General features: G+C 41.5%; 1 protein-coding gene across 2 annotated transcripts in view; it reads left to right on the top strand.

Annotated features, from left to right (window-relative positions):
* STK39 (serine/threonine kinase 39) overlaps nucleotides 1-26,361 on the top strand; it is a 166,284-nt gene that overhangs the window by 5,199 nt on the left and 134,724 nt on the right. Inside the window, exon 1 of one of the 2 annotated variants that reach the window (XM_044978289.1) lies at nucleotides 3,325-3,407. The exons of the other annotated variant lie outside the window; for it this stretch is intronic. The gene's annotated coding sequence lies outside the window, so the exon portion shown is untranslated. Of the gene's footprint in view, nucleotides 1-3,324; nucleotides 3,408-26,361 lie in introns of those variants that run through there. 2 annotated transcript variants of the gene reach the window in all.

Genomic DNA, 26,361 nt, shown 5'->3' with positions numbered 1-26,361 from the left:
TTGGTTAAACCTGAGCAAGTACTCATTGAGATGAAAATATTCAAAGGGCTTCTTTTTGAAGTGGTAATGCAAAGAAACACTAGCCACTTCCAATCTGCTCAACAAAATGTTACACCACAATATTTGAAGCCCAGGTAGATCTTGACACTAGCTCTTGCAAGAGGCTGTTCAAATACATGAATTGTAAAATGTTTAAGAAACTGCATTATTTGAGAACCATTATTTGAGAATAGTGATGGTCATGTTTAGAATTTTTCTGTCCCCAGAAATGTTAACTTTAAGTATAAAGAAATGTATATCTTACTACAACCTTAACTCTGATCCAAATCAAGTAGTGTACTTTCACCACTAAATCTCAAACAACACTGCACCTTTAAACATGAAAACTATATAATGCCACTGATCAGCCTAAACTGAAGTCCACATAAATAACTTTCTTGTCTGTAAGTTTCTTTTCTTTTAAGCTACATGTTTCTCAGGAAACAGTTACAAATACTTTTCCAAAAATTTCTGTCAATTGATAGAACTTCCCATTTAACAGTTTGACTTCTCATTTCTTAAAATAGAAAATACATAATACAGAGGAGGGGAAAAGACTAAAATTAATGACAGGGCTGGCTCTAGGTTTTTTGCTGCCGCAAGCAAAGAAATTTTTGGCTGTCCCCACCCCAGCCCTGGGCTCTTCTTCCCCCCCCCCCCCCCCCCCCCGCCCCGTGCTGCCCCAGCTCTGGGCTCTTTCCCACTCTCCTTCCGCCCCAGCCCTGGGTCACTGGTAACTTGCTCCCAGGGCTGGGAAATGTAGTTCTTTCCCTGCTCCAGGGCTGGCTCTATAGGCAAGGAGCTAACCAAGGAACTACAGCTCCCAGGGCCCCCTGATGGTTCTCAGCTCCCAGGCTGGATCCCTGTGGGCTGCCGCCCCTGCAAATGGGCTGCCTCAAGCACCTGCTTGCTTTGTTGGTGCCTAGAGCCGCCCCTGCCCAGCATTCGCTTGGCCGCTATCAACAGGAAAGGGAAGGGGAGGGAGTATGGTAGCTGAAATCTCATGCTGCAGCTTGCTGTGAATGGAGAGCTCACTGCTAGAGTGGGGTGGCACTGTGAATGGGGAACAAGTATGCCCAAGGAGTAGAAGGCTTTGGCCCAGATATCCCCTTCAAAAGACATCCCCAGACTGGATTAGGGATACTGGTGTGACCTCACCTTGCAGCCCTCAAAGAAGGAATTGGGTGGACTAAATGGACAGTGCCCCTCTCTATCTGAAGCCTAGCAAGGGAGGTATGTGGATCCCACTAGAATTTAAACTGAAAAGTAAGGGAGGGGAGGCTATGCTAGGGGACTTCGGCAGCTTTAGATACAGCACCAGGCACATAGGAGGATTTCCACTTCTGAGCCATGGAAGCAGAAATTGACTTTTCCTTTCCAGATTTAGCTAATATCCAGAAAGAGAATCTAGCACCTGCCTTCCAGATTTGAACACCTCAAAATTCAGGAGTGCTCAAGCTCAATTTGGGCAGCTGTTACTTCATTTCTCCCAAATCAAATATACTGATCCACTGTAACTTGCTGCAGAAAAAGTAAGATAAAATTGAGCAAGAAATGCTTCCCAGTGGTTTTTAGGACTGGAATGGCTATTTTCAACAGCCATTGCCTTTTTAGTTTTATTTGTTGAAAAGGAACACAGTGATATTGCATTTGCAAATTCCCCATAGAAACGAAGAGTGGAACAAAAGAATAATAAAGGCACCTCAACTTTTCCTCATTTATGTAGGACAGTCTTATAATATGCATCCAGATATCCTCCAATCACACAAGCTGAATTGTTCCACTTTACTGCAGTTCTGTAACCATATGGGAACCAATCCTGTCTGTGTTCTGTGCACATCCAAAATTCCCTCTGAATGACCCACCCTGGGAGCAAGTTACCAGTGACCCAGGGCTGGGGCAGAAGGAGGGTGCAGGTGAGCGGGGGCAGGGGGTGTGGGTGGAGGGGGCAGAGCCCAGGGCTTGGGCGGCAGGGTGTGTGTGGGTGGGCAGGCACTGGTGGGGAGGGGAAGGGGGTTCAGAGCTGGGGCAGCATGGGGTGTGTGTGGGGGGAGAGCCCAGGACTGGGATGGCAGGGGGGTGCGGGTCAGGGTGGGGGAGAACCCAGGGCTGGGGCAGCAGGGGAAATGGGGGGGCAGCCAAAATTTTTTTTTTGCTTGGGGCGGCAAAAAACCTAGAGCCGGCCCTGATGCTGGGAAACATAGTTCTTTCCCTGCTCCAGGGTTGGCTCTATCGGCAGGGAGCTAACCAAGGAACTACAGCTCCCAGGGCCCCCTGTTGGTGCTCAGCTCCCAGGCTGGATCCCTGTGGGCTGCCACCCCTGCAAATGGGCTGCCCCAAGCACCTGCTTGCTTTGCTGGTGCCTAGAGCCGTCCCTGATTAATGAGTCATAGTCAAGGTGGCTCTATTGTGATGAAACTTGTTTCTTTATAATTTGGTGGTGGTTACATGGGCATGTAGGGTTCTGGTCTATAATCGAAAGTCTTACTGGTATAGCTATTTTGGTTAGGGGTACAATTAATTAACCAAAATAGTTATATTGATAAAACAGTCAATTGCAGACGAGGTCTTGGTTATTGTTGCTGTCTTACATCTAAGTTATGAGTTTTGTAAGTGATGTGGTTATTAATTCACCATTACTTAGCAAACTTGTGTAACTGTTTTTTTTTGTTTGCTAGAATATCCTAGAGTGATATCCCCTCCAATTCAAAAAAACTTGTAAAGCTTCGCACCAGAAATCTGAAGGCTATGAAAGTAGCCAAAAATTAATGCTCAAGAAGAGAAGGAACAAACTAAAAACTGGATTCCCTACATATTGATAGTAGCAAAACCAAGGTGAATAAAGCCTGGTAACTTCAAACTAATCTAACTCTTAAACTGGAAGTCAAAGGTGTATAAAATGTTCGACATGCTGTGTGTTCACCTGGTGCTGTGTAACGATAACTTGCAGAGAATTACATGCCCCAGTTTTCCCCTCTCTCCAAACTGCTGTGCAGCTACTCAGCCAGCTCCCATGCCACTTTATCACTCATTCCCAAGGGTTCCTTGAACTCTGAGGTGCAACAGCTCGGCGATCTGAACAGGTTTAGCTCTGGGTGTGTGTGTGGTGGTGGTGGGGGGGAGGGCATGTGCTTTGAGAGGAGCTGTTGTGCAGGGCAGTGTTGGGAGTAGAAGAAGTCTGGGAGTCAAGAGTAGGTACTCGTTTGAGTGTTAGAAAAAGCTGTATTGAAAATGTATTAAAATTGTAATTGTAAAATTTATATTTCCACAGTTTTACCCTGGTCCTGCTTTCAGGCTATGGGCCTCTAGGGAAGTATGCAAACTGGGCCTAGCAGAATGAGTGTGCAGCCAGCCTAGAGTTAAGTGTGGTGAGTTCAGCCTCTCTGTTTTAGGGAGCAGCCTGCTTTGTGTATCTGTTTTTGGGTTCTTGTGTTATGAATTCCAATAAATAAAGTAGGGTTACACTGCAACCTTCCAGAAAGAGCATTTTTATATTTATCTAACTTCTGTGAATATGCTATGTAACAATGCTTGATGAGGACCTATTGTGAAGACCCTAGAAGAAATTCCATTAGAACTCTTCTACGGGTCTCTTTTTTTTTTTTTTTTTAAACTACTGGAGAGCCACTTGCCCAAGGAACTGGTAGGCCAGCAGACAAATTGCATTGATCCAAAGTCTCCTTGCCATGTGGAACCAGAAACTCTTTGAAATTAGAACCATCCCCTCACTCACTTAGTGGAAGTAGCTAGTTACACAAGGGAAGAAGCAGGTGGTTATTACACAGCAATGCCTGCTTTGGCCTCTGCAACAGCTCCGTGTGCAGCGCTGACTCTGAGACCCAACTTCATGTTTTAAAATGCTGACTTTGGCTGTGACCCCTCTTCAGCATGACTTTTGGGATGGAAAGGGGTAGATGTCTTAGCCTTCAGAACTGAATGGCCGTGGCTTTAAGTTTTATTTTTTTTTGTCATGTTTTAAATAAATTCTCAGTTCTTAGGCTTTTAGTGTCTTTAAGCCTCACCATTTTACAGGAGTTTCCCTTGGTGACCACCAAAGCTTGCTGGAGGCATTAGGAAACCTATAAGCAGCAATGGAGGCATGGGTGCAATCTGCCTGCAGAGATAGGAAGATAACCATGGCATTGGTTTACCCTTTTGGTTTAACTTTTGGAAGCAAATCTTCACTATCAGAAGAGCTGGAAACTTGTTTACTTTAATAGAAAGCATACATTCTGTGGAGGTTGCTGGCATTTACTCCTAGCAAGCAGTAAATATTTTTTGTTTGGGTTTTCTGTATTTGTTTTTTAAGTCTGGTTTATAGCACTGGCTAGCAAACTGAAGAATTGACAACTCCATTAGATTGTGGGTTTTTTTTTGTTTTGTTTTTTTTGGGGTTTTTTTTTTTGAGGTTTTGGAGTGCTAATGCAGGGGTAGGCAACCTATGGCACGCGTGCGAAAGGCGGCACGTGAGCTGATTTTTCAGTGGCACTCACACTGCCCGGTCCTGGCCACCGATCTGCATTTTAATTTAATTTTAAATGAAGCTTCCTAAACACTTTCAAAACCTTCTTTATTTTACATACAACAATAGTTTAGTTATATATTATAGACTTCTAAAAACATTAAAATGTATTACTGGCATGCAAAACCTTAAATTAGAGTGAATAAATGAAGACTCGGCACACCACTTCTGAAAGGTTACCGACCCCTGTACTAGTGTATGATTTATCTTCTGGAAAATATTATTGCTTAGTGTCAAGACTATTTTAATGCAAGATAAAACAAGCTGCCATGGTCATGGTTTGTAAGTATGAATCTCCTATGGTGATTGAGGTGAGGTGGCAAAATAGTGTAGGGGTGATGTGAAATAGCCTTAAAGCAGCTTCTTTGCTTAGCACTTGTGGAGCTGTAGAGCAATGGATAGCTGAAAATCTTATTGGGAGGATCTAGGCAAGTTCACTACTGTAACCATGAGGATGTGTTTCTGAGTACTGTGGAGTTCTGCGTAACTGATTGGTTGCTGACTTACAAGGGGGTGTATTCTATGTTGGTGCTGACAGCCCAAGGACTGAAATGAGCAGACATTCTATTCTGTGTTCAGTCAACTAAGGCTTACTTGTATCTTGTATTTCATAGTCTTTTATATACTGATCAGCCAAAAGTGTTCGTATATCCTCTTTCCCCCTATTCCCCCCCCCCCCCCAGCCTGTCCTGGGATTATTCCCTGCCAGCTCTTTCTCTGAAGCACTACAGGCAATTGAGGAGGGGAGGGGAGGCAAGGAGGAGGCAGAGCTGGGAGTTCTCTGCTGAGAGAGAAGCAGGTGTCAGGGAGTGAGATGTAGGAATGACCTGCTGAGAAGTCTGCACCTGAGAGGTAATTGTTAATGAAGGGGAGAAGCCAGTGGAGAAACAGGTCAAACTCATGGGGACGGAAGGGAGTAGAGCCACTGAGGAAAAAGATGGGGAAGATGCCTGGTGTTAGAAAAGGGATGCTTTTTCTTGGGTCTGATTTCAGATAAGCCAGAGAGCTGTGGAGTTTGGTGAATTTTAGGTAGTTCTCTGCACTCATCCCTCCTCCTCCTCTTGAAGAAGAAAGTAGTCAAAAACCAACTTCCTCTGGGATCTTAGTAGCTCCAAGACTTCTGGATTACATGGTGAAACAGGGTCTCTGACTGAAGTCTTGGGATATTGACAAGTACCTTAAAGCCTGGAGGATTTTTAGGATCCCCCTTTTTTTGGTCTGTTTTCCTTTTTAGAGAAATATTCAATAGATGCTGGCAGTGTCATACCTTTCAGGGATGTTCTCAAAGGTGCCTCAGTGAAAAGATTTAATCATCAGCATTACTCAGTAATGAATTATTAATTTTTATGGAATCAGTGGGGTTAATATTTCCAACCTTTGGTCCCTAGATGTTTGACCTAATTTAACTAGTCAGTGGGCTTCTGAAAGCCTAATATAATAATCAACATTGATTAATTCTTTTATGGTTAACAATATGAATGACTCACTTTGTTAGACTAATTATTCTTCAAAACACGGTGGATCACTGATGCATGGGCTTCCTGATCAGAAGTAAAATTCTGCTGGGAGTTGGGTGTCATGAAAAGCTGGCTTACTATGGACACAGGTATGCCACCAGTTAGGCGCTACATAGAACGTCTAAAAGGAGACAGGTAGTGTAGAAATAGAAAATTGAAAGGAGAAGAGGTAGTAGGCAGTCTTGTCTGATCATGGCTACTGTGGATGATGTGGGTTTTTTTTATTTTTTAAATGGATCTGGTCACATGCTCAGTTGTGTGAAGCTTTGTTCATTGATCTTAACTTTAGAGATCATATGTTTGGTTCAAAGTTGGGGTTGATGCATTTTACCTGGACCAATACATTTTTAGTATAGCTGCAAGTAGTGTGTGTGCATATGCATTTTATGATGAGGATAAAAACATGGCTCTGTCATTTAATAGGCCAGAAAAGTATAGGGCTTGTATATTGCAAAATGTGCTCTGATATTTTCATTTGTGGGTATTGCTTCCTATTTTGTAAGGAAAAAGTAGGCAAAGCACATGGTCTTGCTGCCATAACTAGTTCTGAGGAATAACATACAGTAACTCCTCACTTAACGTTCTAGTTATGTTCCTGAAAAATGCTACTTTAAGCGAAACGATGTTAAGCGATTCCAGTTTCCCCCATAAGAATTGGGGGGGGGGGGAAGGGAGAAGGTTCCAGCGACATTTTTTTTTCACCAGAGAAAAGACATTGTATACATATACAGTATAAGTTTTAAATAATTTTAAACAAACTAATACTGTATTCACCAATGATAATTGCGAAGCTTGGTTGGGGGGGGGCATAGTGGGGTCAGGGTGCAGGGGCTTGCCCCACTCTGCCTGTCCGGTGCTCCTGCCGGGGAGTGGGGTTGGAGGCTTTCCCATTCCCTGGCTGAAGTGGGGTAAGCCCCCGTGCCCCGACCCTGCTCCCTAGCTGGAACGCCAGGTGAGCAGAACGGGGCAAGCTCCCAGTCCCTGACCCTGCTCTCCGGCTGGAACGAAGGGCGGGCAGAGTGGGGCAAGGCCCCCACGCCCCGACCCCGTTCCCTGTTAGGAGCACCAGGTGGACGGAATGGGGCAAGCCAAACAACCTTATAACGGAACGTTGCATGACTTTAAATGAGTATGTTCTCTAAAAGATCAGCAACTTAATAACAAAACAATGTTAACTGGGACGACTTTAAGTGAGGAGTTACTGTAGCTTAATTATAGCACATTGGGGTCTAGGCCTAGGCCCCATGGTCATAGTGCAACTAATAAAGATGCTTTCTCCTAATGTATTTCCATCTGCACCCTAAAAAGACTTAAATTACATTATGCTGAATTTATAATTAGATACTCACTCTTGCGTATTGCTGTCTAACATGCTTGATCTTTCTGAGGATAGACAGAAATGGCCTTACTACTATCTTAAGGCCACTTAAGGGCAATTTAGCAAAGAGGAAAGTGAAAGCTGCTTGTAACTTTTTTTTTTTTTAATTGTAAGAACAATGCCTAAAAATTTCGTTTTTTCCTCCTTTGTTGTTAGTCTTCTGGGGATCATTGTAAGGAGTAATTTGTTGCTAATGTCCTGTCATGACAGATTCTAACTTTTTATATTTAAAAAATAAATAAATAAAAAAGCTAACTGGAGTAGTGGGAGCTGGCTGAAGATGCTCTGTAGTTCAACATTCCAGCATTAACTGGAGACATTGGTGTCAGGACAGCAGCAATGTCACACACTTCAGTTGAAGGCCTGTGGCTGGCCTCTGTCAGCTGACTCAAGCTCACTGCATCTCAGGATGAGGGGCTATAAAATGGCAGTGTGAGAGTCTGGGCTCAGGCTGAAGCCCAGGTTCTGGGACCTTCCCTCACTCCATTTATTTCCTGAGCTCGGAGAGCCTGAGTCTCCTGACACAGGCCAGCCGGGGGTATTTAATTGTAGTGTAGACCTATCCTTTTTTTTTTTTTTTTAAATGAGCTGCTCTTAGTTTGGTGCACTCAGCAGTGACAGTCAGAAGACTCTGAAAATGCTACATTGATGTTTCTGTGCAGCTATAATTGTTTTAAAATGTTTACTTCCAAACTGAAGGAAGAGCAGGGAAAACATGCCTAGTAATTAAATCAACATCACAATTTTTCTCTATTTATGATGCTGCTTTAAAGGTAAGCTGTAATGCTTCCCAAAAGCTTGTTTCTAGGCAGTGTCTTTCTGTATAACTTTTTAAACTATCTGTAATGTAACAACCTGAGAAGTGGGGCTGGTGGAAGTAGGGCTTGGGACTTGATCCTGCATAAGCATTTGATATTGTAGCTATGCAAGATAAGGGCCTTAGATGTCAATCGCTTGTATGGCTTCCTCATTCCGCATGCTAATGAGGGAGAATAAAGCATTTTGGAATTCAACGTTGTTTTTCTAAAGGCACTCTTAAAATGTATATTTTTCAAAGGAAAACTCCAGAGGCTAGTTACATTTTAAGTAACTAATTGTTTAGCCATGTACGAAAATAATATAATTCCTCTTAAGCATCTTCTTCAGTAAAGGGTCTGTGGTCTCTGGGGGTGCCATTTGAATGATACTGCCCAGCAGGGATTTGGGTCTGAAAACTGGCTTTCCTGTGTTAGAATACTGGAAACCAGAAGGTTTCAAAGTTGCTGTAAGTTCTGAGACTTGTAAAGAAAACCAGCATATATTTTTCGTGGATTTGTGTAGTAGTTGACTTAACCAGAATATTTTTGCTTCCTAATCTCCTCTGCCCCCGAGGATTTAGAAAAGATGACTATTTTATCTTTTTTTTTTTTTTTTTTTTAAATCTCTGTTGCACTAACAATCCTTTCTCAAATCAGCAGTTTGCTGGTCTCCCCCCACGTTTTTTCCCTTTGTGCCTTAGACCCTGATTCTTCAAAATGTAAGCAATTGCATATGCACTGATCATACTGTTACTTAAGCCATTAGAATATTTTTGCAGTTTCACTAAAGCTTTTAAACTCAAGGCCAGCTGTAAGCACAAGTGCTGCAAAGATCTGATTGGAGCCTTGCCCTTTCAAAGGCCATGTGTCATACTAATTCTGCAACTTGGTCTTGTCTCCCTTGTCAGTAGTGGGAACTGATTTGGAGGCAATTCATAGGGTGTGAACTATGTCAATATCTTCCTCTTTCCAGAATTTTGGGAGTTCTATTCAAATAAGTTGCTCCTTTTTTTTTTTTTTTTTTTTTGATTTGTCAGCTTTGTCTTTTAATGCTTTCAGATTTGCTTGTCTATGGTTCTGTTTTCTCTTTAACCTATTCTTTTTCCAACATCTCTCTTGCCCATGAATAAGAATTTTCAGTCAAAATTATTTATTACATTGTTGGCAGTTTTGTGTTTCAAAGATAACATGTTAAGATTTTCCCATAAAACTCTTCTGTGGGCTATTTTATATGGAGTAACTCTTTAGACCTTGGAAACAATGAATTCTGCATCAGCATTTTTAAGGGAGGCTTGAACACCATTTACCATTTCTGTCTTGGATTGAACCACTCTAAAACTAATCATGATGTACGTACCGTCTGCCATTCTTTTGACTTGGAGCCAGGTGCTTTTGTAGAAGTTTGAGTTAGCTGAATTTGAATAAATGCTAAAACATCTAGTTTAGATGATGTACTCCTCTGTGTGTGTGTGTGTGTGTGTGTGTGTGTGTGTGTGTGTGTGTGGGCATTTATATTATTCTGTGCTCCAGGTCAGTGGCAAAAAGACAGAATGCTTCCTCTGGCAAGCTTCCTGGATGTCTAATTAGATAGAGGAGGAATTTGTAGATTACTAGCAGAAAAGTAGAGAAGGAGAAAATATTTCCCTTGAGGATGGTGTGGACGGGGAAAGAACTACACTGGAAGCAATTATCTTATTGTGGAATTAAACTTGCCAAATAAGAGCTCAATCCCTTTTTGAGCCACCTTAGGTTTTTAAGTTTCCTAGTCTTTGAATGCAATGCAAGAATGCTGGACTTCAGGCACCCAAAAATCATAAAATTGTCCTAAATCATGAGATGTCACAAATAACTTTGGGGTTCTCTTTGCTTGCCTAATAGTGTCTTGAACCAATAGGGTTCATATTTTCTGACAAGAGCAAAATGAATTTTGTTAAACTCAGGAGGTATTTATACTAATAAGGGATTGTCTACACGAGGAAACTGACCAGCAGAATTATAGCAATATGTTGCTATAGAATAGCTCTGCTGGCCAGCTTCCCCGTTAGACCAGTACTTAAGTGTGTTAGTTGTAAAATTTCTGAAGATGGTCTGTTAACACTTCCTTACAGTCATTAATTTTGCCCCAGACTCTTAGGATTGTAGAACAGGCTAGCATTCCTTTCTCTCTCCAGGGCACTGCTATATCCTTGGTGTAAATTGATTGGTGTACTTAGCATATGTTCTTCCCACACTTCATCTATGCAGAATTTGAAAAATGCACTACTTGGCTGCCTGTTAGGGTGACCAGACAGCAAGTGTGAAAAATCGGGACAGGGGGTGGGGGTAAGAAGAGCCTATATAAGAGAGAGACCCAAAAATCGGGACATCTGGTACCCTGCTGACTGTTAGAGTAAACATTCTACCACTATGGCTTTTTATGAAGACGGGGGACACCCCTTCTGAGGTTCAGGGGCAGTGGTCTGGTGATAAGCCTAATGCCCATTGCCCTGACTCACAGCACCTGGGGAAGGGAGAGTGTTGCGATTTCTACAGGGGTGAACGTGGAGATTTTGTATCACTTCTGTAACAAGTCCACACATTCCTTATACTATAGCATGTAATGAGTACTGTTGATGGCGCAAGAAACCTACCCTTCAGCTTGGAATGCATCTCCTAATGCGGTTATATTATTCCTGGGAACTCCATTACTAACCTATATATCCTTATTGCAGTAGTGCTATCTAGGATATGGCCTTGTTGATGGATGAGATTTCTGGTGGGGTGAAAAATGACTTGGTTCATATAATGACAGTGTAATAGGAATATCAGTATTGGGAAATACTTCATTAATGTAGGTACCCAAAATGTACTAGGCACTGTACAGAGGTATTGGAAACAAGAGCTTATGATATACTCCACTTTTACCCATCTTTATAAGATACAAGCAACTAGTTAAGGTGGTGATTGGAATACGTCTTAGTTCCATTGCTTTTTTGCAATTATATAAGAATTGCCCCTTAATGTACTATTTTCTTTATTTAATAAGAATGACTTAAGTTTCTCCACAATTCTTGACATTGGCCATTGAAAAGGCTGGGAAATTGTTTTGTCCTGTGCAATAGGAATCTTAGCTATGTCTTCTGTTGTTTCTGATGTCTTGTTAAGGACTATTTTTTGTCTTCTGTACTACTAGAACATATTCTGTACTAAACATAGGATGACATAAATTACATAGCAGAATTTCAAATGGGACAAACTATATGAGAGCTGTGGTGTTGGTTTGCTTATTGACGTGTTTTCAGAGGCATAATTGTTTTCTGTAAACCTCAGGTGAGTCTTCTGTGTGTAGAATATATTCCTTGGTAGTTTTGCACTGACGTATCTTTATTTCCAATTGGTACCAATAGGAAGCATGACCCTAAATCACCAATACTAGTTCAGGATTCATCCCTGCTATATAAACCGGGGGCATGTCTCATAGTGTGTTTGTTTGTTTGTTTGTTTGCTTTCTTTAAACTAGAAGGAAGGGAAAAAATAAAACCAAGGGTAAAAACCTCTCTTCCACCGTAGATGTGTGTGATGACTGGACTTCTCTCCATCCCTTGTAGGAAAGCTATCTCATCTCATACTTTTGGAGAGGCTATAACTAGGTGGAGTAAATAGAAGCTAGTCCTTGCTGGGAGTACTAAGGCAGCAAAGTCAGACATTATGCCATTGGGAGAGGAGGAATGACACTTTGCTTTTTCCCTCCACTCTTCTATCATGGAGCGGAGGAAGATGGAAAGGTAAAAGGTGACTATTACACTCCATGGGAATTAATTGAAGTCACTGACTCGAATCATAATTTATATGAACAAGCAGGAAACCTTGTTTTAAATGTATTGTAATACTGTTCTGCAATTGTACTTAGTTGCTTTCCTAAAGAAAGGTTTATTCTGATTGGTAGATATAACCATTAAAATATGTTGGCTTACAACTTAATACAGCCTTTGCACAATTTGGTGGTACTTTTTTGCTAACCAGGACAATACTATATCCATACACACTTATTTAAGCAATTAACTTACCCTAATTCAGATTCTTAACCATTTTCTAACATAATACAAATGTATAAGTTTAGTTAAAAAATTCTTGTAATTTGAGGCAAGCTCTACTTGGATGCAAACTTAAAATGAAAAATGTACAAACCCAGCATTTTAACTTTATTAGTGAAAACACCTTTAAATAATTTTAAATGCAAAACTTGTTTAGATAAGAAAAAAAAGTGTTGTTATCTGTAACTAAGGTTGCCAGGCATCTGGTTTTTGACTGGAATGCCCGGTTGAAAGGGGACCCTGGTGGCTCCGGTCAGCATAGCTGACCAGGCTGCTAAAAGTCCAGTTGACTGCAGTAGGGTAGGCAGGCTCTGTATTGCTCCTGGGAGGTGGATGGCATGTCCCTCTGGCTCCTAGGTGGAGGGGCAGCCAGAGGGGCTCCATGCGCTGGCCCACCTGCAGATGCTGCCCTGAGCCCTGGGAATTGCAGCCAACGGGAGCTGTGGGGACGGTGCCTGTGATGGGGGCAGCGTGTGGAGTCCCCTGGCTGCCCCTCCATCTAGGAGCTTGAGAAACATGCTGCCTGGGAGCTGCGCAGACTTCCTCCGTCCCCAGGAAATGCCGGGACTGCCTGAGGTCAGTGCCTCCTGGAGTCTGCACCCCTGCCTCATCCCTGAGGCCCTCCCATACTCTGAATTCCTCAGCCCCAGCCTGGAGCCCTCTCCTACATCCTGAGCCCACACCCCTAGCCGGAACCCTCACCCCATCCCACATCCCAACCCCTGCCCCAGCCCGGTGAAAATGAACAAGTGAGTGAGGTGTCGGAGAGCCAGTGGAGGAGGGGATGGAGTGAGCGGGAGGGTGGGGCCTTGGGAAGGGATGGGGCAAGGGTTTTTGGTTTTCTGCAATTAGAAAATTGGCAACCCTATCTGTAACAAATTAATTGAGCTGATAGATTCTAAAATCTTGAACAATGTTTTGACTAGAAACAATTTTTTTTTATTCAGGGATTATAAGAGGAAAACAAAGTTCTTCCTTTCCTTTTCAACTGTTGGTTCAAAGTTAAACAAACTTGTAATTGAACTTTGTGAAAAAACTGAAATGAAGAAAATATTCTCTCTGCATTGGTGGAAGAGGCAACTATTGTCAAAAACTAGTTTAGCATTTGGACAAACACTGGTTCCAGGTTCTTAGCCAGTGATTTCCACCAGTTCAGTAGCTTGATTTTCTTTAAAAGACCCTGGCAACAAACATCTACTTCTTAAATTAAAAAACATTAATTGAAATGATTAATAGATTACAGTACATTTTGGCCTTAACATATTTTCTCAAAATTTACTTTAAATACATTTGTTTTAAAAATAACCTTTTTTTAAAAATTGATTTTATCAACCCTGGGATTAGCATAGTGGAATGTGCTTACCACAGTCACTATTTGCTATTAGCAGAATGAAAGTGCAAAGAAACAATAGAGAGAACTGTATATGTATTGTCTTTAAAGTCAGCAATACTAAAACTCTCCTTTATAGTTATCTGGTGCGTAGATACTAATTGGTACAGGATGCTGGCTTTGTGCATGGGCTTTTGCTGGAGAAGATGATGTAGTCCTAAACTTCGGGTTTGAAAACACCACTTCAAACCCGACATGGTTATGTCAGCTCTTCATTCCAAGGCAGATGCATTTCTAATGATCTTTGTAAGAATAGAGATCTGTCCAGGGTCCTTAGCCAAAAGTTTTTCTTCCCCATAATGCAGGTTGCTACTTTCTACCATAGAGGAGGCTGCATTTTAGAGGTGGTGAAATATGTAATTTCTAAAGTACATGATGCTTTTCACCCCAAGGGTTCCCAGAGTAACATAAAATACATCAACAATACCACCACTGTTTGAATGATATAATAGAGGAGATGGATGGTTTATCTAAACTTTATATGGATGGCTGAAAAACACAACCTTGGGCATTTGGCTGAAGAATGAATATGCCTCATTTCTACTTCTGCCCTCTCCTTCCTTAAAATATTGACTTCATCTCCTGGACTAATGATGTGTTAAAAGAGCTCTAACTCTACCTCTTCCTGTACCCCTTTAACAAGAATACAATTTTAAACTAAGCAGACTCCTGCATTTGTGTTCTATAAAACAAGATACATGTGAAATGTTTAAAGGACAAGCAAAATTTCCAACACAATGAGGGATAGAAAATGACAGAATGGGTGCAACTTACTCTTAGTGAAACACAGTATGCCAGTGTTCTATTGTCTTTTAATGTGGCTGGCACTATGATCCCTAAAACATTTACTTGTGCCTTGGAGATACACCCAGTTCTATCAGTAAATATATGTCAAAAGAAGTATTGTATAATGATACCTCCACTGTGATATTTCTTCCCTCTTCTCTCTTCTGTGCCGTGCCCCGCTCCCCCTCAGGTAACCGTACAGTTATGCCTTTACAGTCTGATTCTCTCAGCCCATAGGCAGACTGGTTGGTTTTCTTTTTGTTTTGTTTTTTGTTTTCCCAGTCTGACACATGCTGTAAGAACTTGTCTCTTCCAGTGAATCCCTAACAGCTCTGTGGACTTGCTCAATCCTGCCTCTCTGAGTATCCACCTACTCTCCTGTTTCAGACTTTGCTGATCTTTGTCTCTTGTCTGCCCCGTCTCATCTCTCTCTCTTTTCAGTGAGGATTGACCTTTCACTCACAGTCACCTATATTTGGAATTCTTGTCTCTTTCTTATTCTTCTCATCTGCCTTAAAAAATGATTGTCACTTCTTTGAATCTTACTATTTCTATATCTCCTTTACCTTTTTGAATAATTCCCTTCTTACTATGTTCTGTAATACAGTATTGGATGGATGCTATATAAAATCAAATTGTGTTCTTTAACTGAGAGGCAGCATGATGCCAGATTGACTCATGGCACTTCAGTAGATTCTTATCAGGGTCACAAATTTTGATGTGTTGCATGTGAGACCATGATGCATTATTCATCCTGAAGGTACAGCCACTTCAAGCAAATATACTGATGTTGGTGTCAACACAATGGCTGGTTGCATCATCGTAGTACCACTGCCCTTGCAGTGATGTGGTAGGTATAGAAATGAGGTTCACGTACAGTACTCTTCAATGTCAAAAAAATCCTTTGATACTGATCCATAAAACTCATTTTACCTAGGATAGGATTTATTGCAGAGTGAATAAGGGCTGTTTTGGGCAAAATGTCATGGCCAACTGGGTCAGGCAGGAATTTCTTCATACTTCTACCGCTCTGGGCCCCTTGTGCAGGAGAAGTAAGCTGTTGAGAAAGAAGGCAGGGAGCGAGAAGAACGGTGTGTAGGAAGGCCGCATAACTGGGGGTGTTCCTTGAGATACTTGGCTGTGCAAGCACAAAAATTAAAATAGTGAGTATGGGGAGAGAACACTAAGGTTGGGGGATTAAAGGGGTGGCCAACTCTGTGAGTCAGAGTGAGTAGATCTAAAGGCAAGGATGCCAGTTTTAATAGGAAGGAGCAAAGGTGAGGAGGAAAGCAGAGTGCTATGTCAAAGGCTAAATGGGTAGATGAAGAAAATAGTTTATTATAAACTTGTGTTACACTGACCACCCAGAGATCTCAATCAGGATCATAGCCCCGGTGTGCTAGGCACTGTACAAAGGCACAGCCAATACTTGCCCAAAGAGCATATTACCCCCTTATTGGGTTGCCCCACAAGGACAACAGTGATGGGAGCATGTAATTACATAGAATAGCTCACTACATAGTCAGATGGCTTAGTCATTAAATCTCTTAATTTTGAAGGTTAGTGAAATGATGGGAGAGTAAGCAAGACTAAAGGAGAGCAAATGGACAGAAGCAAAACTCAGCTGTGTGTGTAAGAAACAGAGCAGTGTTGGTAAAGTCATATCATATGGTAGCAATTCGGTAAGGGAGTTGGACCAAAACTGGGGCATGAATGAGGCTGTTAGTGAGCAGTGAAACTTGGAGGGTCATTAAGGTGGAAACTGAAGTTGTCATCAGTCTCCCCTTTCCCTTCTAAGAAAGGTGAGAGACTTTGTGGGTGAGTTGGTAGGAGAGGCAGGAGCTGCCCTAGCCATCTTGTTGGCTCAGTTGGGAAAGATTTTCTGCCTCCTTTCCAAAAGGCTGAGCCATGCTGTGCTCTTGCCCCCCTTCTCCTCCCCAAAATAGCTGGCCAACCAGAGCTGAGATTTTTCTTTTATTATAATAATAATAATAATAATAATAATAATAATAAAGAAAAGTCAGGCAGGACAGTGGCCAGGCAGCCTGTAGAAGTTGGCATCCAGGGCAACAGACCTGCTCGCTCGCCTGCCTCAGAAGCAGCACTGAGATTAGGAAGAACGTGGGGGAGAAAGGAAGGCTGCTAGAGTTGCAACATGGAGGGAGAACAGGAACCTGGGCAAAAGTCAAAAATCTGAAGTCTGACCCAGAAAATGTTTGCAACAGCAAAATACTGAAAAGTTTTGGGAGTATTTCCACCCTCGGAGCAAGGTGAAAATGACAGGTAAGATGAAGAGGCCTGCCTTACAACTGGAACCGCTGAGTCAGGAATGAGAGGCCAAGCTGAGACCCATGACAGAAGCTGAGACACTGGGAGAGACCCAGGTTCAGGTGTCTACAGGAACTGAGATAGAAGTCATGGAAATTGGCAACTTCAGTGGGAAAAAGACAAAGGAAGGCCAATATACTGGATTGTCAGGATTAGTTGTCAGTTTGCAGAGGAGAGGACAGGCATTTGGGTTAGAAGGAGATGTCACCAGAGATGACAGAGAGGCAAGGAATGATGTGGAAAGAAGTGACTATTTCCATGCAACAATATCTTTCCATCATAGATGGGATGCAGCTGAAACTTTGGAATGCAAATTTGAGGTTGCATTACTAGAAAAGGTAATGCAAGGAATTGGTCTGAGGCATTGCCAACTTCTGTTATATGAAGATGTCTGTCTGTCAAGACTAATGAGCTCTGGGCTAAAGACTATTCCAATTTTCCATGTATGTAAGGCTGATGCAGTTATTATAAAGTCTCTACCCATCTCTTCCTAAAAATATTGCTGTTCAGTACAGCACTTTGAGATCATTGGAAAGTGTTAGTGCAAAGAATTGTCCATTTGATTCTTTAGCTTTCTGTTACGCTTGTCTCAGCTTCTTAAGTTTCATGCAGCACTGTGTTGAGTCCCTGTTGTGGCCTCTGTCCATCATAGCCTGGAGATTTTTTTCAAATGTTTTGGCATTTCGTCTATTGGAACGGAGTTCTGATAGAACAGATTCATCTCCCCATACAGAGCTCAGATTCAGTATCTCCCATACAGTCCATGCTGGAGCTCTTTTTTGATTTCTGGGACTGCATGGTCACCTGTGCTGATCAGCTCTCCACACTGGGCAAACAAGAAATGAAATTCAAAAGTTCGCTGGGCTTTTCCTGTCTACCTGGCCAGTGCATCCGAGTTCAGATTGCTGTCCGGAGCGGTCACAATGGTGCACTGTGGGATAGCTCCCGGAGGCCAATACCATCAAATTGCAGCCACACTAACCCTAATTTGAAATGGCAATACCGATTTGAGCGCTACTCCCCTCGTCGGGGAGGAGTACAGATATCGATATTAGCCCTTTATATCGAAATAAAGGGCTTCGTTGTGTGGACGGGTGCAAGGTTAATTTGGTGTAACGCTGCTAAATTCGAGATAAACTCATAGTGTAGACCAGGCCTAAGACAAGGGACTAATCTATGCCTTCCCAGCCTGTGTGGTTCTGTTTTACTTTGTCTTTGAGTGCTCCCCCTGCCTCTGCTCAGTCTTCCCCAGGAGTAGTAGCAGCATCTTACAATTGATTCTGGATGGGCTTATAGCTGGATTCTGAATAGCAGAAGTGAAACCAATCAGAATCTTGTTAATCTTACTCTGCTTGGCAAAACTCCTGAGCAGCAGTAGAGACGTGACCTGAGTAGTCTGTCTCCAACCTCCAGCACAGCATTAGCTTGTACTAGTGTTCTCATTTGGAAGGCTGTCTCTGCAGCCCAGGAGGGCTAGAATCTTAACTTTTGATTTCTACTCCCTCAGCTTTGCAGATGATTTCCTGTTTTCTCTTCCTATTCCCTTCTGGTGAATTAAGATTGTTCTTTAGTGGTCCTCTTGCTCTTCCCCTCCCCATCCCACACGTTGGATGTGATATCCTCTTGCAGGAGTATTCCTGGCCCCGCCTTGGATTTCGAGCATTTTAGAGACCTACACCTGTGTGACACACCTTACAGAGCTCTTCCCTAGTCAGTGAATGAACATGAATGATTTTTTTAAAATAGCATTTTCACATTCAGTATACAAATCATTTTGACATATGCATCCTGCATGCATTTTTGATGCCTTTCATGCACATCATTGGAGCAGTTTTGCTTTAATTGATAAGTAGAAATAGCAAACTCCCAAATATTCTGCATGTTTATTTTGCTACTGCAAACTTTTAAAATTAGACTTCAGATGTTTACTATTTGAATCTTATCCATATCATTTGATGTCTGTAGTAAAAAAGTTGTTTACATGTTGAGGTGTGATGTTTTGGGACTGTTTTGCACTTCTCCTCCTCCTCCTCCTCCTTCTCCTATCTTTGAAAAGGTCAACTGAAATTATCCACAAGGAAACTGAGGTTCTGGCTTGGAAGTTTAGGTCTGGAACACAATAACCTCTTATCTCTAATAGGGAGGGTTTTTGAAAGTTGCTGAGACAAAATACACTCGTCCAAAAATTTAGCTTTGGAGTAGTCTTTAAATTGATGTAGTAAGCATAACTATATTTCATGGTCAATTTCTTGTCTTCTACATTCCAGATTGAGAGAGTCTGCTTCAAAGATACTAACAGAGTATTTGGTTTAGGGCTTTTTTGTTTCTAAATTCTGCAAGGAATTTTTAAATTTTTTTGTAGAGCACTGAATTTAGAGTGCAACTTAACATTTCTGACAAAAATAGGTAGGAGGAAGTGGTGGTGTCCAATGGCTAGTATTAGTGACTAGGTGTCCAGCCTCCTGGAATTTTGTTTCTGGCCATACTACTGACTCAAGCAATTTAAGCTATCCCTGCTTCCATTTTTCTAGCTGTGAAATAGAAAATATGGTGGTGGGGGTAAGCAAGTGTTAAATGCTTTAATTGAAATATTTATGTATTTAAAGGTTGAGGGAATTGGCTAGCACGTTCCAAAGGAATTAGACTAGAGCTCAGTTAACTCCAGAGCACAAGACTTCACTATTATGATTTTAATACATATGAATATCTTTTTTGTCTTAGAATGCTGATGTGATGCAGTCCGAAGAGAACCCTCTCTTCTTACTTTCAAATTTCAGGTCTCAAAAAGAATCTGATGCATGTATAAATGTTGTTATAAGTACAGAATGTTGGTCTTGTGGTTGGTGATCACCATGGTGTAGCGTTACTTCCTCTTAAGTCATATTGTTGGGAATAAACGTCCCATTTTCAGTGTTTGTTTGCTTTTTACTAGGTGCCAGCAAAAGTGACACAAGCTTGCATTCTTCTCCTGTAGGTGTGGGGGGCAGGGAGAAGGAAATGTATTGAAGATTGATGTTGGCTTGTCTGCACTTATACAACCTCCTGTAGTGCTTTACTGAAGACACTACCTGTGCCGATGGGGAAAAGCCTTTGTTGGCGTAGGTACTCCACCTCCCCAAGAGATGGTAGCTATGATGATAGGAGAAGCCCTCTCCAGTGTAGTGCTCTCTACACGAGGAGTTAGGTCGGTATAAATGCATTGCTCATGGATGTGGATTTTCCACCCCTGTGCAACATAGTTATACTGACATGAGTTTGTAGTGTCGACCAGGGCTGAGGGACAGGTTGTCTTTAATTAATTGAAAACCTAGTTTTAATTACAAATACTGATCAAAACAGTATCCTACTTCCTGTTGATGGCTCCTTGTTTGACAGGCACACTCAGATTTTCACATATCTGTTTCACTTAAGAAAAATGCCAAAGATGTAGAAGAATTAGATTCAGAGATGTGGGGAGAGGGGGATGACTTGTAGGAGTTGTTTCTTTTGCCAAGTGTAGGATTTAGATGTATATCTGTGACTAATTTATACTACTTTAGAACCATGGATTTCCCTTAACTACCATACATAAGGTTTGATTTTTAAGCTTAGTTTTGCTGACTGTGGTAGAAGCTATATGGAATCTTAACTTACTGAGATTTGGAATTATATTTGCTACAGAGTTCATTAATATATTAGACTGCAAATGCTCTTAAAAGTAGATTGTAATTGACCTAGGCTGCACAAAGGTGGAAAAGTTTCTATTTTGCATTCTCTAAGATTCATACTTTCCAATATGTTTTACATGCACATCATATTTGAAAGAATTTCAGACATGGGAGCAATTTTCCTGGTATTTAATGCAAAAAACTAAGTTAAGAGAACACTTAAGGTTACCCATTTAATTGCTCATAATCCAGAAAACAGTACAGCTGCAGTTGTATGTGTAACTTTAACATGTTCTTTGAGCTGATTCCCAATGTAAATTACAGGAAACTCTGTTGAACTCAGTGGACTTAAACCAATATTAAAATGGTATAAGCAAAGTCAGTCAAGCCCAGAATCTTAATTAAAAGATCTCCCTAATTCTGAAATAATAAAATATATATATCCTAAATCCTGCTCTCACTCTCTCTTTTAGAGGGAGAGCAAATACTGGGCCCATAGCCTGATGTCTTCTACAACTTCCTTGCCTACCGTATGCAGATCATGTCCAGCTCTGCCATTTCATCCTCCCCCGACTGATAGATGCAACCTTTTTCTTCACAAACAGCTAAAACTTTCCAGTGCTGTCATCACTATCTGTTTTGACTTCTGTAACTTCCCTGGTGTGGCTTCCCAAACATCTACGTCACCCTCATTCAGTACATTGAAAACACAGCAAGTGGGTCCATTGGTGGTCTATAAGTGGGGTGGGATAGGAAGGTGGTCACAATAAGTCTGACAGTATAGTTCTTTGCATTACATCAATGTTGCCAGAGATCACTTGCTCTCTAACAGCTTCCAGTGTAGATCTTGGGCCGACTAGCTTAAGATTTCTAATACTTTTTTTGTTTTTTTTTTTTTGTTTTTTTTTTTACAGCCACTTCTGTATTTATTCACTCCTATTTAAAAAAAAATCCCACAATGCCATCTTTTTGGTGTTTTATATTAAATAGTCCATCATGAAAACCATAGGGTTTAATGCCAGACGGGACCACTAGGTCATCTGGTCTGACCTACTGTATATTGCAGGCCATTACATTTCACCCAGTTATCCTATATTGCTCCTAATAACTTGTTCTTGGATAAGGCATATTCTTGATTTGAAGACTTGGAGAATCCACCACTTCCAATGACTGATAATACTGCGGGGAAAATTTGTGCCTAATTTCTAATTTGAATATGTCTCGCTTCAGCTTCCTGCCACTGGTTCTTGTTAAGCCTTTCTCCCCAGGTGAAAGAGCTCTTTAGAACCCTAGTGTCTTTGACTCTTGTGACAGCTGTGACTAACAAATGTCTAATTTCCTCAGAAGCAAGGCAAGTAGTTTTTATGGTAGAGTAGTTGAATAGTATCGCAACATTCACAGATAGCTGGTAAAGTAGTCTTCTTTCCCTCTAAGAATGGGCTTAGCTTCTGTATTCTCCTTTTGTTTGTTTTGTGGTCACTACCCAAATAATTTGTTTTTTGTGATGGGCAGTTGTTTCATGTTAGACTAAGTGACTTCCTAGTCCCATGTGCTTTTGGGGGAACAGAATGTGTGCAGTTCGTTATCCTATTCTGCAGACTTTTATAGGGGCTGGCAGCAGGGGAGTTGTGACACGATTGCAATGTTCCTTGGTGAAAGTGGAAAATATCTTAGTTCTGTAATCTCTTATCGCTTAATAAATATCAGACATGGCTAATCTTCATCATAATTCTTGACGATGGTGCCTGGAAATAATGACTCTCTTCTGCAGTTGAGGGCTAGAACCTTCGTCTTTTCTAATTTTGGTAAATGTAGGGGTTTTTTATTGCTGATCCATTTTTCTTTTCCTCTCCTCTAAGAATGGTGAATTTTTGTCCAATACCCACACTTCCCATCAGATTTTTCTGCCACTCTTCTGTCCTTATAGCACATGCTTGTTTAAAACATTAGAAACTCCTCATGAAGGTTTTTTTAACAGTATTTTAGTTATGGAGAGAGGGATGCATGTTCCTTATCTAGGACTGTAGTGGGATTAAGAGAATATTTAATTAGAATATTTCAAATTTGAACTCATTAGGGTTCTTCTGGATTGCATATATAGAAAATAGAGCATAGTAATATTGCTAAATTGCAGAGATTTGTGTCTAACACATTCTTCACTCAGCTATGTAAAAGCAAAAATTAATCACCCAGTGGTGTCACTTTTTCATGGCAATTGACATTTGGAATTATTGCAAGTAGGAATTATCTCATCTCAATTGCTTCCATATGGCCATTCTGAAGCTACTCTGTCACTTGAAATGTTTGTGTTTTGATCTATTGCATGAATCTAGAAAAGAGAAATCAGGAGTTTTCTGTCAAGATGCTTAAACTTTAAATAGGATTTTTAGAGATGGGGTCATTTTGGTCTACATGTAAAGTCCAGAACTTGACTTATATCTATTGTGGAAGGAAATGGGTAACTAAAATTGAAAGCACTCCTATGTATGATAGGACTGAAAAAAGTCCTGAACAAGGATTCTTTGACTACATTCAGCCTCTTATTTCTTTAAATTGGAGTTACCTACCAAATGGGCTCTTTGTGTTTTGAGCATCACAATCATTAGCTGGATGTGTGACACAATAAGGTACTGAATAACTTCTAGTACATTAACATTTCCATAGTTATTCCACAATCAGTTGGAGGACTAGACAGTTTCTAACAGTGATGTGACCATTAGAACTTATAGAGCAAATACATTTTATGACCCTGATTTGGACTTGAGCCAGCCTACATTTGCATAGGCAGAGTCTCTGACCAGAGTCACTTGGGTTTGCTAATGATTTGCAAACAATCCTTTGGACACAGAGTATTCATATTGCACTTGCAGGTGGGGGTATGTGGATGTGAGGGGGTCAGGGGAGAGAGAATAGTGTACATGAGTCGCATTTTGAAAAGAGGGATCTATAAACTGAGACAGGGTAACTAAAAATATTTAAGAAGTCAAAGTGCATCTCCTCCATCTCTACAGATTTTGCTCAGCCTGTGAAAAACAGTAGTTCATCTGACTGTAATATAATCTGATATTGAAGGAAAATTTTCTCTATTCAGAGATGCATAATGTCACTGATACGATCTGTGGCTGCATGTGGATTTTTTTGTTTATGATAACCGTAACCAATTAAAATCCAATGGGCAGTATCACTTCTCTAGTGCAGTGCTTTTCAACCTTGTTTCATTTGCAGTCCCCTAAAAAATTTCAGATGGAGGTGTGGACCCCTTTGGAAACTTTAAACATAGTCTGCAGACCCCCTGCAGGGTTAAAACATCCTAAATTGTATGTGTTTACAATTTGCCAGTTTTGCCAAAAATTTCAGTACCTTCCTAGTGGCTAATAGGCATACACACATGAATACACAACACATCATTCCTCAACAGACTTGCATGTACGCTCCTCTCTCTCACCCCCTGTGCATTCACTTATTTCTGTTCTCACACACCACCCTGCCATTCATTTACTCCCCAGGGGTCAGGAATACACACCAAGGCTCTGTCACTTCCTGTGATAAATGAAGGGGGAGGGGTAGCTCCCTTTTATGGACACCTAGCCAGCCAGTTAGCTATGAAGTCCCTCTTGGTGGCTGTTCTCTGCTTGCTTTACCTGTAAAGGGTTAACAAAGTCCCCCAGGTAAAAGAAAGGGAGTGGACACCTGACCAATAGAGCCAATGGGAAGGCTAGAACTCTTTAAAACTGGGAGGGAAAAGCTTTCCCTTGTCTGAAGAGACAGGGGCAGCAGGAATGCTGTGTAAAGTTTGAACCAGGTATGAACAATTATCTTCCATACCTAGAAGGAGTCACTGGGACAGGGAATGTTTAGATAGATACAGTCAGGTTTATTTCTTTATTTTGGCTTGTGCATTTCCTCTGTGCTAAACTCAGGTATTTTTGTTTTCTTTTGTAATGTTAAGCTGGACCCCAGGGAGCCATTCCTGGTGTTTTAACCCCTTTTCAGTTGCTTTATAACATGTAGCCATAGCCTGATTTTCCAGATGTTTCCTTTCTTCTTTTTAATAAAATTTACTTACAAAAACAACCAGGTTTTTTTTTTGTCTTAAAAGGTCTGTGCATATGTTTTTCAGTTAGCTGGTGTCAACAGCTGGGTTTCCCTTTTGTTTGTTTTCTTTCTCGGCTTCCCCGAGGGGCTTCAGGGAAGTGAGTTTTTTCCGGGGTTCGCAAGAGGCAGTTTTTCACTTGAGTGGTGGCAGCGTTTACCAAGCCAAGGTCAGAGAGAAGCTGTAACCTTGGGAGTTTAATACAAGCCTGGAGTGGCCAGTATTAATTTTTAGAATCTATGCGGGCCCCCACCTTCTGCACTCAAAGTGCCAGAGTGGGGAATCAGCCTTGACACTTTCTTATTCATTCACCCAGGGTTTAATTATTTTTCCTGCCCCTGCTGAAGTCATCAATTCTTTTTCCTCCCCTCTTTCTGTCCCCTCAAACTTTAAAATGAATCCATCTCAGTCCATGTCAGTATCCCCTCCATTCCCATTTGATGACAAGTAAAACAGACATTTAGAAAGAGTGTTAAGCAGTTAATCCTGTCTTGTGCTGCCATCCGTCACTGTGGTATCTGAGCTTGTTACACAACTCATAAAAAGTTGAATTGAAGCAAAATGACAGCCCATTCCTCCCTTTAGCCAGGTGGTTCCTTTAGGGCTCCATACTGTGCATTCCACACTCCTCCAGCTTTCAGCATTTTTAAGTGTTCTGCCTAGTACCTTCAGTTATTTAGTTTTGTGCAGTGTAGAAAACTGAGTGAAAAGCTGTGATTATTGGTCACCGTACCATGTTTTATCTATCATGAAGTGACAATAGTCACCACCTTCCTGAAGAAGAGCAAGTGTTAAGTTGGAATATTTGCATTGAGCTAGAATTGAAGATTCAGTGATTTATTTGTAAGTGTCTTTATATATGAAAGCCAGCTCTTGTAAAAACACTAGTATTTGTCAAGGATTTATTAAGCCTAATTTGATAACTTCATTAAAGCTAATCTAAATCTGATGCAAACAGATCTAGCTTTTTAAACTCCTATTTGGGTTCTGTGTAAAATCAGCCTTAAAGTCCCAGCCTGCTGTTTGCAGGGAGTAGGGCACTCGATCTGCAAAGCCATCAACTTCTCCTGAATTTATGTTTTTATTTAATTTAGCCTTTGTTAGCAAAGAAGTCCTTGAAATGCAAACTGAGCGCAATCGATGCCCGTCAGGTAGATGATAGCAGCTGTTGCCATAATAGGGTCAGGCCTTGCTAAGCAAGCAGAGGAGCAGCTGCAGTGGCCCACACTGAATCCTCTGGGCTCAGAGGAGAAGTGACAATTAGCATCTCCTCCAGGCTCTCCCTCCACAGAGCCAGACCTTTTTCTAATCCTCCCTCATGGCCAGCAGACACCAGGCACAGAGCTGTCCTGTCCTGTAGTTCCCACATCAGCAGGCACTAGCCTCTTTCTAAGGAAGGAGAAGAGAAGATACATGCTCCTTAATCTAATGCACCTTTAGGGAGGGGCCTAGGATCCCGGTATAGCCCTCTTGGGGTGCTGGCACGTACAAGGTGCACAAAGGGGCATGCACGGTCCCGAAAGAGAAATAAGCGTTTCATTAAAGATAACTTTGGAGTAATCCAGTAGGTCTATCAGCAGGTGTGACAAGACTTTCAACAATGACCCTTTTACGTTTGAGTTAAAGTGCCTCCAAGGTCAAGAAGATCCCTAGGGCCTCCAAACGGTTAAGGACATGATGTGGCAAGTGGAGAAGTGAGGCACCTGCCATCAGAGAACAGGTGCTGATATGACCTCTGGAACTTGCAAAAGATGCTGCTGAAAGGCAATAGTTTGGTGGGACAGGGCAGAG

This window comes from Mauremys mutica, chromosome 10 (genome assembly GCF_020497125.1).
Source record: "Mauremys mutica isolate MM-2020 ecotype Southern chromosome 10, ASM2049712v1, whole genome shotgun sequence".
Taxonomy (NCBI): Eukaryota; Metazoa; Chordata; order Testudines; family Geoemydidae; genus Mauremys; species Mauremys mutica.
The sequence above is the reverse complement of the archived record's forward strand: the minus strand, read 5'-3'. Positions and strand labels throughout refer to the sequence as shown.